Here is a 17,147-nt window from a genome sequence, read left to right as displayed (position 1 = left end):
TGGAGGCAGAGGTGGGAAGGTAAGATCTGAGGGTCAGAAAGGCATTTTTGGCTTCAATTTTCTATCAGGAACGTGGTTAGGCTAGATTTTCTCAGCATTGACATTTTCTCAGCATTGACATCCTAAAAAGGACAAATTTTAAGGATAGTAAAGGAATGGATTCTCGTCAGTAATGACTTGAAAAAGTAAGTCCTCTTCCCTTCAGGACTCCTTAGAACCTGTTAGAGCACTGTGAATTTATAAGAGTGATAGGGGAAATATCACATTGTGTTTTCTCTGATGTATCAGACTAAAGACACTATTATTCCAGAATTTCATCATGGAACACACTGTGTCAAATGTTGCAGAGAAAAATTCTTAAACCATCATCACGTATTAAATTTCCATAGTCTCTGGAAACCAAAGGGTTTCATACAATCCTCAAATGGTATGGATATAAACCCTTGGTTGTCTGCTAGGTGGTTGAATTGTCCAGGGTGAGTCTATCAATCCACTTCAGCTGTAGTATCCTCCTCTGAAAGCTAGAGACAACAGTTGGACAAACCCTATATAGCTGTTGTAAATAAGTCAATGTATGATCAAGGACATATAAAAGTGGCTGTATTAGCTATGATGATGAGATGCTGCAAAACACATACTTGGTATTTGACTTTAATTTCAGTACTGCCCTTTTCTCAAGCCTTAAAATTGTTTGCAAACTTCATCACTGTGGTAGTGGGCATTACTGACTGGTGCCATGAATAAGCTTTGGTATTCTTTATAAAAAGTACACAACGCCACTCTTCCAGTTCTAGTTCATATCTAAATAGCTGGTGATTGAACACCTTTTCAATTACCAGAAAACAATATTTTTTTACTAGAACCCTTTTAATTGTTCTATTCTTTGAGCTTATTATGCAAGAGATATTTTTGCAGTTGTTTTAAAAACCAGTTACTGAAATCTATTGTGATTGTGAATTAAATTCCCCATACTTTGAATATCATCTTTGATTCTGTTATGAAACCAAAACTCTGCTACAATTAAATCAAGGATGATATGATTACAAATATGCAGTATTTGATTATACATAAGAGTTTACATGACTGAGGAAAAGGCTTGTTCCTAAGTGATATACTACTGTAACTGTTCCTAAATGACATGGTTTAATTGGCATGTAAAACATATCATCATCAAACTCCTCAGTGAGCTATTCTCAGGAAAATAATAAAAAATAAAAATCATCCCAAACAGATGACTCTTTTCAGCTCAACCAAAACAGTACTGAAATAAAAACATTAAAATAATGTAAGAAGAAAGTAGAGAGAAATTTTTGTGACTTACTGGTGAATAGAGGCATGAATAAAAATAAACTCATAGAAACCACAAAATTGTCATTTGAATATCTGCAAGTAGGTATAAGTTTGATAAAGTAATTATTAAAATGCACGTGGATATATACATATGCATATACATATATACACATACACACATACCAATGTTCACTATTAAAAAACAAAAACTTATATAGTGGTTTCATTTTATTTATTTATTTATTTGAAAGACAGAGTTACAGAGAGAGGTAGAGACAGAGAGAGAGGTCTTCCATCCCCTGGTTCACTCCCCAGATGATGGCAAAGGCCGGAGCTGTGTCGATTTGAAGCCAGGAGCCAGGAGCTTCTTCCGGGTCTCCCACATGGGTGCACAGGCCCAAAGACTTGGTCCATCTTCTTTTTCTGTTAAGATTTTATTTCCGGAGCCAGAGCCATGGCTCACTTGGTTAATCCACCACCTGCAGCGCTGGCATCCCATATGGGCGCCGGGTTCTAATCCCAGTAGCTTCTCTTCCAGGCCAGCTCTCTGCTGTGGCCCGGGAGGGCAGTGGAGAATGGCTCAAGTGCTTGGGCCCTGCACCCTGTGTGGGAGACCAGGAGGAAGCCCTGGCTTTGGATCGGGGCAATGCTCTGGCCGTAGCGGCCATTTGTCGGGGGGTGAACCAAGGGAAAAGGAAGATCTTTCTCTCTGTCTCTCTCTCTCACTGTCTAACTCGTCAAATAAAAAAAAATCTTTATTTATTTGAGAGGTAGAGTTACAGACAGTGAGAGGAAGAGGCAGAGAGGTCTTCCTTTGGTTGGTTCACTCCCCAGATGGTTGCAACAGCCGGCACTGTGCCTATCTGGAGCCAGGAGCCAGGAGATTCTTCCAGTCTCCCACGTGGGGGCAGGGGCCCAAGGACTTGGGCCATCTTCTACTGTTTTCCCAGGCCAAAGCAAAGAGCTGGATCGGAAGAGAAGCAGCCAGGACTAGAACCAGCGACCATATGGGATGCCAGTGCTTCACGCCAGGGTGTTAACCTGCCCCTCCTTCTTTTTAAAAGCTAGATCACAGAGCTCACAGTCTAATCTGGCTACTTATGGATATATTTAAAACATATAACTGAGTCGAGGCAGAAAGTATACATATTAAAGAGAAATGATGGTGTACCTTTTTTTTCTTTTAATTTTTTGACAGGCAGAGTGGACAGTGTGAGAGAGAGAGAGAGAGAGAGAGAGACAGAGAGAGAAAGGTCTTCCTTTGCCGTTGGTTCACCCTCCAATGGTCGCCGTGGCCTGCGCGCTGAAGCCGGCACATCGCACTGATCCAAAGGCAGGAGCCAGGTGCTTCTCCTGGTCTCCCATGGGGTGCAGGACCCAAGCACTTGGGCCATCCTTCACTGCACTCCTGTGCCACAGCAGAGAGCTGGCCTGGAAGAGGGGCAACCGGGACAGAATCCGGCGCCTCAACAGGGACTAGAACCCGGTGTGCTGGTGCCGCAGGTGGAGGATTAGCCTATTGAGCCACGGCACGGGCCTGATGGTGTACCTTGACAGTGTATTTATCCCACCTGATCATAAAGTAGGTTAAATTTATCTTTACATATCTATCTATTTTTTGAAGTGCTAAATATTATAGTAAGCTAATATTCAGCACTGATATCTGACTGCATGGAAAAACAACCAAGTCCCTTAGCAATAAACTTAGCTTTGACATTTAACTTCAGGAAATTGTTTTGCGGAGGAAAGAGTGGTGAATTCCAGGTGTGACCTGTCATCTCAGTGATTACAATCATCTCCCAGAACCTCATAATTCAGGACGTGCCATAGGGAAGGAACATCTGGAAAGAGGATGTTGGTAAGGTAAATCCCCCCTGGCAGGGCTCCTCTCAGAGCACATCGCCCGTTGGCAGCAGATGCTGTGGAAAGAAGGCCAGGGAAAGCCTTCCTGCGCACTATGGTTTGTGAAGGCAACTGCAGGTGCTGCTTTGCTGAATATTCAAAGCCATCCTATACTCACTGCAAGACTCAACTTTTACTGAGTTTTAAGGGGGAACAATTCTACATCCACAGAAAGTTTTTAAAAATTTTAAGCTATGCTCTTTGCCATCAGGAATTAAAAGAGGAAAATAGATAGGAAAATATTAAAGAGAAGACAGATATTTTCACATTCTTTCCAATTCTATATAACACGTGTCCAACAAATATGCTTACTGGATTTGAATCAGTAGTGATAAATTTTGTGATAATTTCTTTTTAAGTAAATCGTGAAGGATAGTTTGGATACAAAATTATTCAGTGCACTGCTACTTAAAACGCGGCTCAATAGGCTAATCCTCCGCCTGAGTCGCCAGCACCCTGGGTTCTAGTCCCAGTCGGGGCGCCAGATTCTGTCCTGGTTGCTCCTCTTCCAGTCTAGCTCTCTGCTGTGGCCCGGGAGTGCAGTGGAGGATGGCCCAAGTGCTTAGGCCCTGCACCCGCATGGGAGACCAGGAAAAGCACCTGGCTCCTGGCTTTAGATCAGCGTGGTGCGTTGGCCGCAGCGGCCATTGGGGGTGAACCAACAGAAAAGGAAGACCTTTCTCTCTGTCTCTCTCTCTCACTGTCTACTCTGCCTGTCAAAAAAAAAAAAAAAAAAAAAAAAAAAACTAGGAAAAATCTACTAACCTCAATATAGCATAACAAAACTGGAGGTATGGAGAATTGGTCAAATGGTTGATGGAAACAATTGCCAGTTCTGTCGCCAGAATTGGCATGATGACAAGGTACTAAGCACTGGGCCCCAGGAAGCACAGGTTAAGAAGTGGAAGCAAGAAGGAATGCTTCTACTCTGGATGCAGGAGCAGGGGAGAATGCTAAGGTCTCAAACTTCTGAAAGTCATCACTCCTGGTAGCTATTCCTGGGTCACAATTTGTGCATAAATGATGTGTGCGCACAGATGAGGAAGATTCTCAACTTTTGTGAATATTTGCATGTCTTATGGCCAAATGGTAGGCATGCCTTAAGTCAACAAGCTAGAAGGTAGATATGTCCAGTAATTCTAGAACTTGCATAGAAAAATGGGAAAACGAGGAGAATTAAAATAGCTTATTGTTCTGGATGTATGATCCTTTTCTACATACCTTATTTCAAGTTCTCAAAGTCTCTTCTAAATACTTGAAAATAATTTTTATAAAAAGAGAAAATACATTCCATTGATTCAACAATTTTAAGACATTAAATAACTACTGATTGATGAAACATTTTGGGTTGCTACATGAATTATTTAAGTATTTATCACCTAGGACAAACAAGAAATAAAGCTATTTATCTAAACATAAGCTTTTTAATATGTAAGAAATAATTATTATGATATAATCATCATGGTCATTATTTTCACAATAAATAAAAACAATAGAGGGTAGAAGTTCTAGATAACATACTGACCATGGAACTCTAAGTGGAGATACAGAAGACTTTATAATCACGATTACAATTTGTTGTGTACCATCAGAGATATCTAAAAACATTAGAAGCTTTCTGAGCAATAGAAGTAGATTTTCATTTTTTTGAAGGATTCATTTATTCACATGAAATGCAGAGTTACAGAGAGAGAGGAAGAGACAGAGAAAATCTTCCATCCACTAATTCACTCCTCCAAATGGCTGCAATATATGGGGCTGGGCCAGGCTGAAGCCAAGAACTGGAAATTCCATCTGAGTCTCCCACATGGGTGATAGGGGTTCAAGCACTTGGGCTATCATCTGCTGCTTTTCCAGATGTATTAGCAGGGAGCTGGATCAGAAGTGGAGCAGCCAGGACTGGATACAATTGGTATTCAGATAGTATGCCTGTTCTGCAAACAGCAGCTTAAATTGCTGGGCCACGAAGATGGCCTTGTGGATTTCAAGGTTGTGTTTGAGTAAAATTATTTTTAAAACTGTCATATTCATTTAAAGGAATCACTCTTGGACCATCTGAATTACAATCTGGTTTGTCTTTCATCTGCTGGTCTTAAATTCAACTACTACTTAACAAGACTTCAACTTCTATCAAGTTCGCTCCATAGTCAGATGATGCATATTAAGTTGTATCTATAAGTTTCTGTTCTCTAAAAAGCAATTTTAATCTCTTATTGACTTCACTTCTAGGCAAATTTAGGCAATTTGTCATTCCCCAACTGCCTTCCCCAGCCTCCCATGTTATGGCATTCTCAGCAAAATATGAGACAAATGCATTAAGGGAAATCTTAGAACACATATCCAAACCAGATATGATTTCCACATGACCACCTATTTTAGATTATTCCCCATGATTTGAGTTTGTGAGTACTTTGTGTTTTTTGTCTTTTATTGTGCACATATTTTTTGATGTGCGGAAATAAAATGTTTCATTTGCTTAATGAGCAGTCTTCACAATTTTTTAAATAATCTCCTCCAATAATTCAATCATTTAGTCTGGAGCACACCCATTACTAATTTGAGAAGCCAACATAAGGGTGACCAATCTGTATATCACAGGAATCATATGAGCACATAGTGTTTTATTATACTAAGAGCCTATAAGATGATTTTTAGAAACAATAAAATAGAGTCTGCACCTATACTAAGTTGTATGACATGTGAAATAGGTCACACGTGATATTGAAAACCCTTAGAGAATGCATCTGATGGTTGTTTCAACTGTAAACACAAGATGTGGGCTATTTGGATCTGAACAGTTTTATTGGCTCACTGGAATCAATTAAATGCCCCATTGAGTTCTTATGCTGTCATAGTCCATGAAAGATCATAGCACATACAAATATAGTCTTTTTTAGGCTGCTAGGACTAAAATGTGGATTGAGTATTAATTTAATCTGGTCCACAAACACTCCCATTGTAACCACAATGTTCTGGGCACAAACCCACCTGTTTCCTTCAGATACGAAATGAAAGCAGGGTTTTACAGGCAAGTGCATTCTGTGTCTTCCCATCCATTCTATTAAGTTATAGGCTTATTGCAAACTACCTTAAAAGGCTTTAATATATCTATTTGATTGTGCACACAATCACTACATCTGTTCCTCAAATACATTCACTGGGACAAATAGGTTCACTGGGACAAAAAAAAAAAAAAAGCTCTTTTCTCTCTCTGATGCCCTATTCAACTCATTTCTCCCCATAATGTCTTCTCCTATCCCAAAAACTAACCAAAAGAATTTCAAAGTAAAATGTGAATTTCAGAATAAATGTTAAAATATAAAAATTTGGTTTAAAAATATTGTGTCAGCCTCAATCATATTAAAACAAGGGGGATTTTTCTGACTACGCACTGTGGTTTGAATATTTGTAACCTCCCAAAATTTATAGGCAGACATACTACCATCCATTGTGACGTTAGGAGTTGCAGTCTTTGGAAAGTGATTAGATGATGAATGCAATTAGTGCCCATATAAAAGAGATTCCCAGAGGCACCAAGATGGCAGAATAGGGAAGGAGCTTACTGCTATAGTGTAGGGGAAGATAGTTTTAAAAACATGGAGAGAGTGCAATCTCAGGGAAGAGTTAGGGAGAAAATGGCAGAGGAAACTCCAGACAAATTAGAGGGACATTGGACCTACATGGAGGGCAGAAGTACACAAGTCAGGATCCCAGCAGCCAAGTTTCAGCACCAGCTTTGGAGAGTGAAGTGAGACCAGATTGCAGCAGCTCAAGCCATTGGAGATACAGCTGTGGGAAGAGCCTGGCATGGGTCTGGCTTGGAGCCCTGTGGGGGACAGTATAACTGCCATCCTAGAGGAAGAAAGGGGGAGGGCACATTTCTCTCCCTGACCACCTGGCACTGGTGTCCTATAACTAGCCAAGAGTGGGCAGGCGCAATTTTGGACATACATTAACAGCTGGGTGCCCAGCAACTAGCCGAGGGGAGATGCCTGAGTCTAACTGGGAGTATTGACAAGGTTCTGAGTGCTCTTGACTGTGGAATACTGTGTGCTAAGACTGTGAAAACACTGTGCATGTCGGGGTGCAGGGTGTGGCTGAGTCTCTGGGCAGTCACTATAGGCGGCTCCACATGCTCGGGGCTCCTTGAGTCCCTGGTGAGGATCATTGCTGTGAGATCTGTGCTCATATCGAGGACTGCATGTATCCTTTGTGTGGCTTTTGTGGCACTATGGGTGAACATTGTACCTACTGGGGCTAGCACCCAGGCACTGGTCTTCTTGGGGGAGAGGAGGTCAGCATGAGACTATGCTAATAGAGCTGAACAAATCTTCCCTCTGATAAAAAGAGAGAGAGAGAGAGAGAGAAACTACACCCCATTTGTGAGTCACCTTGGACACTCCTCTCACCCTGGAACACTAAACAGAGTTCCCTGACCACATCCAGCACAGGGCTCAGAGTATTCACTGAATGAGCAGATACCCCACTAATCCACAGAGGCATAGGCCAAAGATAAAAGCCACAATTGGGAAAAAACGAATGAATGAATGAATGAATGAGAAAGAATTAAAGAAAAAAGAAAGAAAGAAAGAGAAGAGAAAGAAAGAAAAGAGAAAGAAAGAAAAGAGAAGAAAAAAAATAGAAAACTAAAAACCAGTGTTGGAGATCTATGACCCAACATACAGGTCAAAGAGTTCTTGAAGGCATGGAAAGAGAGAATGGAGTAGAAGAACTTTTTCGTGAAATAATTACATAAAATATCCCTAATTTGGAGAAGGGACATCCAAGTGCAGGAAGCACATAGAACTCCTAATAGACATGACCAGAAAAGATCTTCGACGTGACACATTGTAGTCAAATTCTCCACAGTAAAACCTAACGAAAAGATTTTACAATGTGCACCAGAGAAACACCAGACTACTTGCAGAGGATCTCCAATTAGACTCACAGCTGACTTCTCATCAGAAACCCTATAGGCTAGGAGAGAATGATGAGATATATTCCAAGTCTTAAGAGAAAAAAACTGTTAACCCAGAATACTGTACCCTACAAGGCTCTCATTTATGAATGAAGGTGAAATAAAGACCTTCCATAACAAACAGAAATTGAAAGAATTTGTCACCACTCATCCAGCCTTACAAAAGATGCTTAAGATGTGCTACGCACAGGAACACAGAAGCATGGTCAACACTATGAAAGAATATGAAGGCAGAAAATCTCTCAGTAAATGGACAAAGGAAATCCAAAGTAAACAGCAGGAATATTTATGGAAAAATGGCAGGGCCAAGTGGTTACTTATCAATAGTGACCTTGAATGTAAATGGCCTCACCTCTCCAGTTAACAGAAACAGGCTGGCTGAATGGAAAAAATAAAAACAAAAACAAAACAAGCAACAACAAAATCTATTTGCTGCCTACAGGAAACACATCTCACCAACAAAGATACACCCAGACTGGAAGTTAATGGATGGAAAAAGATATTCCATGCTAATGGAAACCAAATAAGAGCTGGTATAGCTATTCTAGTATCAGACAAAGTAGACTTTAACACAAAAGCTGTTAAAAGAGACAAATAAGGGCACTATGCAATGATTAAGGGATCAATTCAACATGAAGATATGACTCTTATAAATGTACGTGACCCTAATTATAGGGCACCTGGCTATTTAAAAGAAATGTTAATGGATTTAAAGGGAGACTTAGACTCCCATACAATAGTAATGGGGGAGTTCAATACCCCACTTTAAGTAATGAACAGATAAATCCGACAGAAATTCAGCAAGGAAACAATTAACCAACACTATAGACCAAATGGACCTAATAGATATCTACAGAACCTTTTATCCTGCATTTGCAGAATATACATTCTTTTCACTAGTACATGGAACTTTCTCTAGGATAGATCACAGGCCAGTCCATAAAGCAAGTCTCAGCCAATTAAAAATCAAAAGCATACCATGCATCTTTTCTGACCACAATGGAATGAACTCAAGAATCTCTAGAACATATGCAAACACATGGAGATTGAACAATGTGATCCTGAATGAACAGTGGGTCATAGAAGAAATAAAAAAAGAAATCAAAAAACAGTTGAGGAACAATTTTTTCATACTATTTGTTGAACTCGCTACTTACTATACAGTTAATCTTCTGTGTATAAAGTTAATTGAAAATAAATCTTAGTAAAACTAAAATGGGAATAGGAGAGGGAAGAGGAACAAGGGTGGGAGTAGGGGTGGGAGGGTGGAAAGAATCACAATCACTGTGTTCCTAAAGTTGTATTTATGAAATGCATGAAGTTTGTATACCTTAAATAAAAGGTTTCTGGGGGAAAAAATAAGGAAGACTCCTGAGAGCTAGCTGGCCCCTTCCTCCGTGAGAAGACTCAGTGAGAAGCTGTCATCCAGGAGAACACGGGCCCTCGCCAGCACTGAATCAACTACCACCTGTATCTTGGACATCTCAGACTCTAGAATTGTGAGAAACACATTTCTTCTATTTACAAGACACTCTAGTAATGGAATTTCATCATAGCAACACAGTTCGACTAAGACAGTTTGCATTCTATGTAGATAAATATTTGCACCCATAACATTCTACCTCTTTACACTTTTAGTTTCTTGTCATTTTCATTGTCGGAATCTGTGATTGACATTGGTATTTGTCATTTACTTGTTTGTTGTCAGTCTTTTCTTCATTTCTCGTGTGCTAAACTAACACTTTTTCAACTTCTCAGAGATGATTTCCCATAAAAGTTCATACTATTATAAACATGAAATAATATAATTTCAGAGAATATGGTAGAAAATGCAATTATCATTCTAAGGGTTTGTATGACTTCTCTTTTTCAAGGAGATTCTCTGAGTCTAGGGATTCAGTATTCTTTTTAACTCATTTAAAGGCAGAGTATTTACCTAACCCAATGCCTACTGTAGGTTTTACTATAAAAATACAAAGAACTAATTGGACAATAATTATACAAATTTATTTGCAGCAGAATGGGCTGTCACACCTTAGGCAGTAGTTACTCGTATGTAGGTTGGTTGGGGTGTTTTATTCCTTCAGAAGATATGCAAAGTTAGAGTCAAAAGGATTCAACTCCAATAATATGTACCTATTATTTCTACTTTTAAAAATGTTTCCTCTACAGGCTTGGCAGAGCCTGGGTTAGTTCAGATAAACTGTATTTTTGAAGCTTTTCCAAACTGCTTGAGTCAACAAGCTAGACATAACTATAAATCTTGAGAGAATTGGCTTTTTTTTTTTTTTTTTTTTTGCACTCCCCTCTCTGGGTAATGCCTGGCAATATCAAAAGAACATTCTTCCTTTCACTGGGCTGGCACTTCCCTTTCTATCTTGGCCAGCTCCCAAAAGGTGAAAGCAGATCTATGTTACATAGCAAACCTCCTGGAAAAGGTGTTGTTCTCAAACTGAGAGAAGATATTTTTCATGATTTTTTTTTTCTAAATTGGTTTGCTCATGGGTACTTGATGGTTTGATGGCCGGCATCTAGCCTGCACCATTGTTTTCTCCAGCTGATAGACTATAACTGACTTTCTGCAGTTTATGACATTTCAGAGATTTCTATGGCTTTTCCCCTCATCCCATCACTCAGAGATAGTGATAAAATGAGAAAAAATATCCAAGCATGAGTTGTAAATGCAAGCTTGCCAGATTCATGAATTGCCTACTGATAGAATATGCCAGAATAACCCAGGAGGTAAAGAACATGTTTCAGAAAAATGTGTCTTTCAGACTTCCTTTCAAATTTTGAATCATGTTGCTTATCTTGGTGTTTTTCCTCATCTACAAAATCTATGCACAAATTTTTCTCAATACGTTGTGTCCTTCAGGGATTGGCTATAAAACAGAGTGACCTATTTTAATCCATGTATCTATACATATTCAACAGACTTTCATTGAGTTCCAGCTTTATCAGGGAGACTAAGGAGTCCATGTCTGAAGAGTTAGAAAGCCATAATATCACTAACTGCAATAGAACGTTGTAAGTCCTACAAAGAGGAACCCACAACGTGTTTTTAGAACACAGACTTAGAAAGCTAACTCTTCCTGTGGAGTCAGAATTGGAGAAGGTGCTGATATTGATAAGGCTTTTTGAAACAGATGGCATTTGAGTAGAACTTGATGGTTTAAAACATTAGTTGCCTGCATCCACCATGCTAATTAACAGGGATAAACTGATGAGCTTTCCATTATCCTGGGGTGGGACGAGGGCTATGTCAGGAAATCTTAGAGAAATGGCTAGTATTGACCTTGAAAAGCCACAGATTTTGAAAACACTATTTTACAAGATACCAGAAAGAACCCTCCTGCCAAATTTACTTAAAATTTCCACTGTGATTAGAGAGACCTTCGTTCAGATTGACAGACAAGTTATTTGCCTTCAGGAGTCTAATATTAAAATAGAATTGTCCCTAGAAGGGATGATGCCTTAATAGTTGGCATTTTTTTCAAATTTGCTGAGAGCAGAATTCTGGGTGTAAAGGGGTATCAAACAGGAAGTAGAAATATGCCATGGGCAACTTTCCCCCATCATGTTATTTTTTCTTTGGGAAAACCCAAAATTGGTTCTGTATAGCAGTGAAGAAGACAATACAAATAATGAAAAGAAAAAAAGGGACCTGAGAGGGTTAAACCCCACAAGATATGTAGTCATAGAAAGATAAAGGGGGAATACCTTCCCTCTCCCATTTCTCTCCATATTCGCTTGACCATGAAACATATGGATCATGCCTCAGTGGGATAAGAGAAATGAGTTCCCAAATTTTAATATAGATTTTCTCATTAAAAAAATAACTATTGGCTAGGTACATTTTCAGTGGTAAATGAAAATACAAACACACACATATAAATAAGATTTGGTATACCTTAAGATGAAAGAATTTAAAAGGATTCTGAATGTGGATCAGTGATAACTCAAGTTCCTGCTACCCACTTGGGAGACCTGGATTGTGTTCCTGGCTTTTAAGTTTGGTCCTATCAAGCCCCCAGCCATTGCAGGCAACTAGGGAGTGAACCACAGGTAGGAGCACTTGCTCTCTCTCTTTCTCTCTCTCTCTTTTTCTGACTCTCTCTCTCTCTCTCTCTCTCTCTGTGTGTGTGTGTGTGCCTCTCAAGTAAATCAGTTTGTAAACTTATTTAGAGATGCTAGATTTTGGTACCTTAATATTTATACAATGATTTAAATATTTTGTTGAAGACAAACTTTTCACTTGTTATACAAAACACTCTGATGGCAGAAATATTTTTTGAACTGTGAAGATTCTTACTTTGGATTCATTTTGGCTGGAAGATCAATAACTGGCTTCTGCACATAAGTGTCATACAAGAGAGTTCATATCCCTATTGTACCTCAGGCTAGCTTCAGCCTCACTTACTTGGATGGTTCAGATAGAAGGAATAGCTTAAAATCGGAACCACAATAGCAGCAAAACCCTTAGGCAGCTGCCACTGATGCCAGCTGCAGCAAACATCACCAGAAAGGGTTCAGCCCTCTTTCAACAGTGTTGTGTGTCACAGGGAATCTAAAAAGTTTGCATAATTCGTTGCCTCTCTTAATAAAAAAGATTATAAAATCCATAAACACCACAACTGAAATACCTTAGAGCACATGAATTGAAGTGTCCATGCCTAGCAAGCCAGAATTCTTCATTCTATATTCAAAACCTGCAGTGATGGTAACATTTTATTAAGAATTATTAATAGGCTTTTTCCTGGAAATAGTTTAGCAGCATATTTTTAAGAACTTTAAAAATTTTGAACCCATTTCAATGGGTTCACCCTCAATTACTCACCTTCCAGGAATTTATCTTAAGAAAAGTATGCACCTTTTTCAGAGCAGACATCATTCCCATAAACCCAGTGGCCAGCTCTAGTGTTGTTTTTGGAAATGTGCCAACACATGCCCTCCAGAATGGCCCAGTGAACTTTTTTTGCCTCATCCTTGGCAGTGAATTATTTTCCACATAAACTGGAGGAAACAACCCAGCTGTGTCAAACTAGAACCCAGCTGCCTTCTTTGCAACCATTTCCCATAGCTAAAAGCTTGCTTTAGGGTTTTTTAAAGCTCCGGAGAGTCCAATGCCTACCCATGGAGCCACAGAGTAATAACACCTGGCTCTTGATTTCATGAGGTAAGCCTGTTCAGGTTCAAATGAGTGTTCCTTGATAGGCTCAGGATTCTAAAAATGTGTTTGAGCAGATTTTATATCTGAAAGCTGCTATGGTGGTTTTTGTACTTGCAAAAGATGTGTCATTTCAGCACCATTAGAAAAACAATGCCTGCTTTGAAGAACTCTGGTTTCTTTGTTCTTTGTAAATAGTGTTTATTATCCTAATTATGAATGAAATGTATACCCACTGAAAGCTATGTGAACAAATATATGAAGAATAAAGAAATAATAGAATCATATATTATGTTGTAACATCTAAAATTGCTCTTTGGTAGGTTTAAAATAAAAAGATATAGGCAATTTCACAAAATTCAATGTAATATAATGTCATCGGTTAATGAGAGTCACTTTTAATGGTTTGATACAGTTCATATCAATAATTTAAGGCATGTACTTCTACATAGATGCTATCCATTTCCATGTGGTACAGCAAGCATAGCAGCAAACTGGTGCTGAAGCCTAAGCTGAAAATAAATGGTGTGATCTTCTCAACACATTTGCTCTAGAAAGTAAGCTAGAAGGCAGTTGGATAGGAATTAAAGTGAATACTGTGGCTCCCTGCTTTTCCTATTGGGTATGTCTTAAGGAGAAACCCATAGCAAGAATGAGTATTTCCTAAACATTTACTGTGTTGTGTAATATGCTGAGATCTAGAGATCTAAATGAGGAGGTTTTTTTTTTTTTTTTTTCGTTGTTGGCAAGAAAAGGGTCTATTAGGGGGCAAAGTTCTACATGACGAGTCCCTAAATCCTCCATGCCTCTACTCATCTGCTTTTACAACAGTTTCTTTGTGTAGCACCTTCCTAACATGGACACAAATTCCTTAATATTACTCCCACTAGAAATAAGGCTTAGTTCTCACTGTTCTTGAATCCCTCAACTCATATTAGCTGTTCTAAACAATAGAATTGTGGAACAATGTGTCTTCCAAATCCAGTCATTTTTAAAAATGCCATTTGTTTCCTGTGCTGTTCTCAGATATTCATTCTTGGAGTCCTGGAACACAGTATACTTTCTCTGACTATTTTGAGGCCACCATGCTTGACAGATGTGAGGATAGCACATGTGGACAACATATGGAGAGATTTGAGAGAATAGGAACAGAGTCTTGGAATGACTATAGCTCTTTTAGGTCCTACATATTTAAGTCATTTCAGAGAGGTCCCAAAAACTGTATCCAAACTGCAGTATTATGAGTAAAATAAAAAGCTGTAGCTATTTAAACCCATCAAAATCGGACATGGTTTAAAAGCATAATGAGAGCCGAAGGACTTACACCCCTTAAATTCATGACTTAAAACATGACTTCAAAGTCAGATGATATTGGCATCAAGATAAACAATGGGAAAAATAGAAATTTCAGAAATAGACAAAATTTTTCATGAGGGTCAAAGCCTTGATTATTTACACTAAAAAAACACTAAAATGCTTAATTTTGTGATAAGTAATATGCATGAGTCATGGGAGCCAAGACAAAGTATACCATATGCATTGGGAATGGTAGGGTCTTATCCAAATGAAGCAGTTATCACTGATATTTCTATTTAGAACATGGAAATCTATATTCGCTAGATTTTAGACTTGAATTTTAAATTTTTTGTGTGTCATCAACCTCATCAAAATATCTATGGATTTAGCCTGGCACCAATTCAAATGAAACCTTTATGGGAAGTAGAAAAAAGTGGCTCTTACTGAAGATACTTCATCATCGCATGCTGGAAAACTTTCATAACACAGAAATTTACATGCTCCATGAAAGTAAACAGTGCCTGTAGATTTATGTGTGTACAAAATCTTCACCATATGCTGCAAGCACTGCGTAGTCCGGATTCAGCCAGGGAGTCACAATCTTCCCATCTCTGCCTTACATGCTGGCAAGCCATCAACCTGTTTTTTCCCTTGGAAGACCCAAGGAATCCATTTACACATTGCATTGTTTGGCTTCTTATAAAAGCTATACATTATCACACTAATGTGTAGTTGTTCACCTGTCATGGACTAACTGTGATTAAATCTCCAGAGTGACTAGAGTCTTACCTTAGGAAATATTCTGAGACAGATTTAATTCAGAAACTTAAAAGATAAAAACACAATTCACATTAATACTCTACTTCCAAAAATTACCATTATCTCCTTTTTAAAAATCATCGCGTTCCTTTATCTACTTTTCTTAAAATGAATGCTTCAATTATTTATTTATTTTGAAAGCTGCACCAAATATTATCATACAGTTAAGTGCCAGGAGATAGTATACCCCTATGGTTACATGCACAGATTCTCTCTGAAATTGGGTTAAAAGGTAATTTGCCATGCTGCTGGCCCTTATATCATTAGTCACAGTGGCCTAAGTGCATTCTCTTATAACTCAATAGCAAAGAAATTGCTTTTATGGCATTAACTATATTATATTCAAAATTATATAAATTATTAAAATACTATGCCTACTGCCAAGATATAAGACAGTTCACATGAAAAAAGTTGCACTTTAAATTATTCATTGGAAAGAAAGGCAGTCTCTTGACAGAAATTGTTTTATACTGGGGCTACCTTCTGGGACTTACATTTAAATATGAATCACAAAAACTGAAAATTTCAGATACACGCTTTTCTCTTAGCTTGAATAGAAGGTTTACCTCTTTAACTCCTTGCTTTCTATCAAGTGAACTAGATAGTATATATTGTCTTGTATCTATAATAAGCATTTTCAATAATAGGGAAATTATTGTTAGGGAATCATTTTACATCATGATCAAATAACATGGAGGACTCAGTATAAAAACACTAAAATTTGATAACTCACAGCTAGTATTTTGGATGGAATACAGAAACTAATTATATATTCAGATATAAACAAATGTATAAATATGCATATGTGTATACTAGCTATATATTTGGATAGTAGTTATATTGTATATGTGTTTGCATGCTTAGCAATTTCAGTATGTGCCTTTGTTAATACTGGAATATGGTAATAAAGATGAACATCTAATGATAGGAAGGCTAATCTCCAAAGGTCTCTCTCTTGTAGATTTATATATTATTCATTTGGCTAGAAAATATTTATTTGTTACTTGCTATGCAGCAGAGACCATGATAGGTACTAGTGATTTAAAAAAATTAATAAAATAGTATTGGTGTTTTCCAGGAAAAACACACAATGGAGTAGATTAAAAATATAATTATACCAAGTAATAGGAGAGATTCTTATATAAAATATAGTCTATATCTAAGGGAATTTCACTCAATCCAAATATAAATGGAAGGATAGAGATGAAGATACAGAGATACTTCTTAGAATGCTATGTTGCAGCTACCTAAATAGAGAAACAAATTGTAGATAGAGACATGAGAGGAGGTAGTATTGAGAAAGACCAGGATCCATTTGTCAATCATGTATTCACCCACCAGCTGAAGTAGTTGGTACAAAACCTCTTGGTTTTATTTATTTATTTATTTATTTATTTATTTCAAAGGCACAGTTTCAGAGGGAGAGAAAGAGTGAGAGAGAGAGAGCGAGAGAGAGAGAGAATTTTCCATCTGCTAGTTCACTACCCAATTAGCCACAATGGCTGCTGTTGAGCCAGACCAAAGCCAGGAACCTGAACTCCATTCAGTTTTCCCATTTGAGTGGCAGGGACCCAAGTATTTGGGCAGTTTTCACTGCTCTCCCACTGGCAAGAAGCTGGATTGGAAGTGGTGCAGCTGAGACAAATTGGAGTTCTGATATAGGATGCCAGCCTTGCAAGGGAAAGACTTAAAGGG

The 17,147-nt window shown here is 38.3% G+C and overlaps 1 protein-coding gene across 2 annotated transcripts in view; it reads right to left on the bottom strand.

Annotated features, from left to right (window-relative positions):
- The window catches only part of NEGR1 (neuronal growth regulator 1), a 947,630-nt gene that overhangs the window by 382,934 nt on the left and 547,549 nt on the right, over positions 1-17,147 (bottom strand). The gene's annotated exons all lie outside the window — the stretch shown is intronic.

The sequence above is a fragment of the Oryctolagus cuniculus genome, chromosome 7, assembly GCF_051225735.1.
Source record: "Oryctolagus cuniculus isolate XC-2025 breed Fujian yellow rabbit chromosome 7, ASM5122573v1, whole genome shotgun sequence".
Lineage (NCBI taxonomy): Eukaryota > Metazoa > Chordata > Mammalia > Lagomorpha > Leporidae > Oryctolagus > Oryctolagus cuniculus.
The sequence above is the reverse complement of the archived record's forward strand: the minus strand, read 5'-3'. Positions and strand labels throughout refer to the sequence as shown.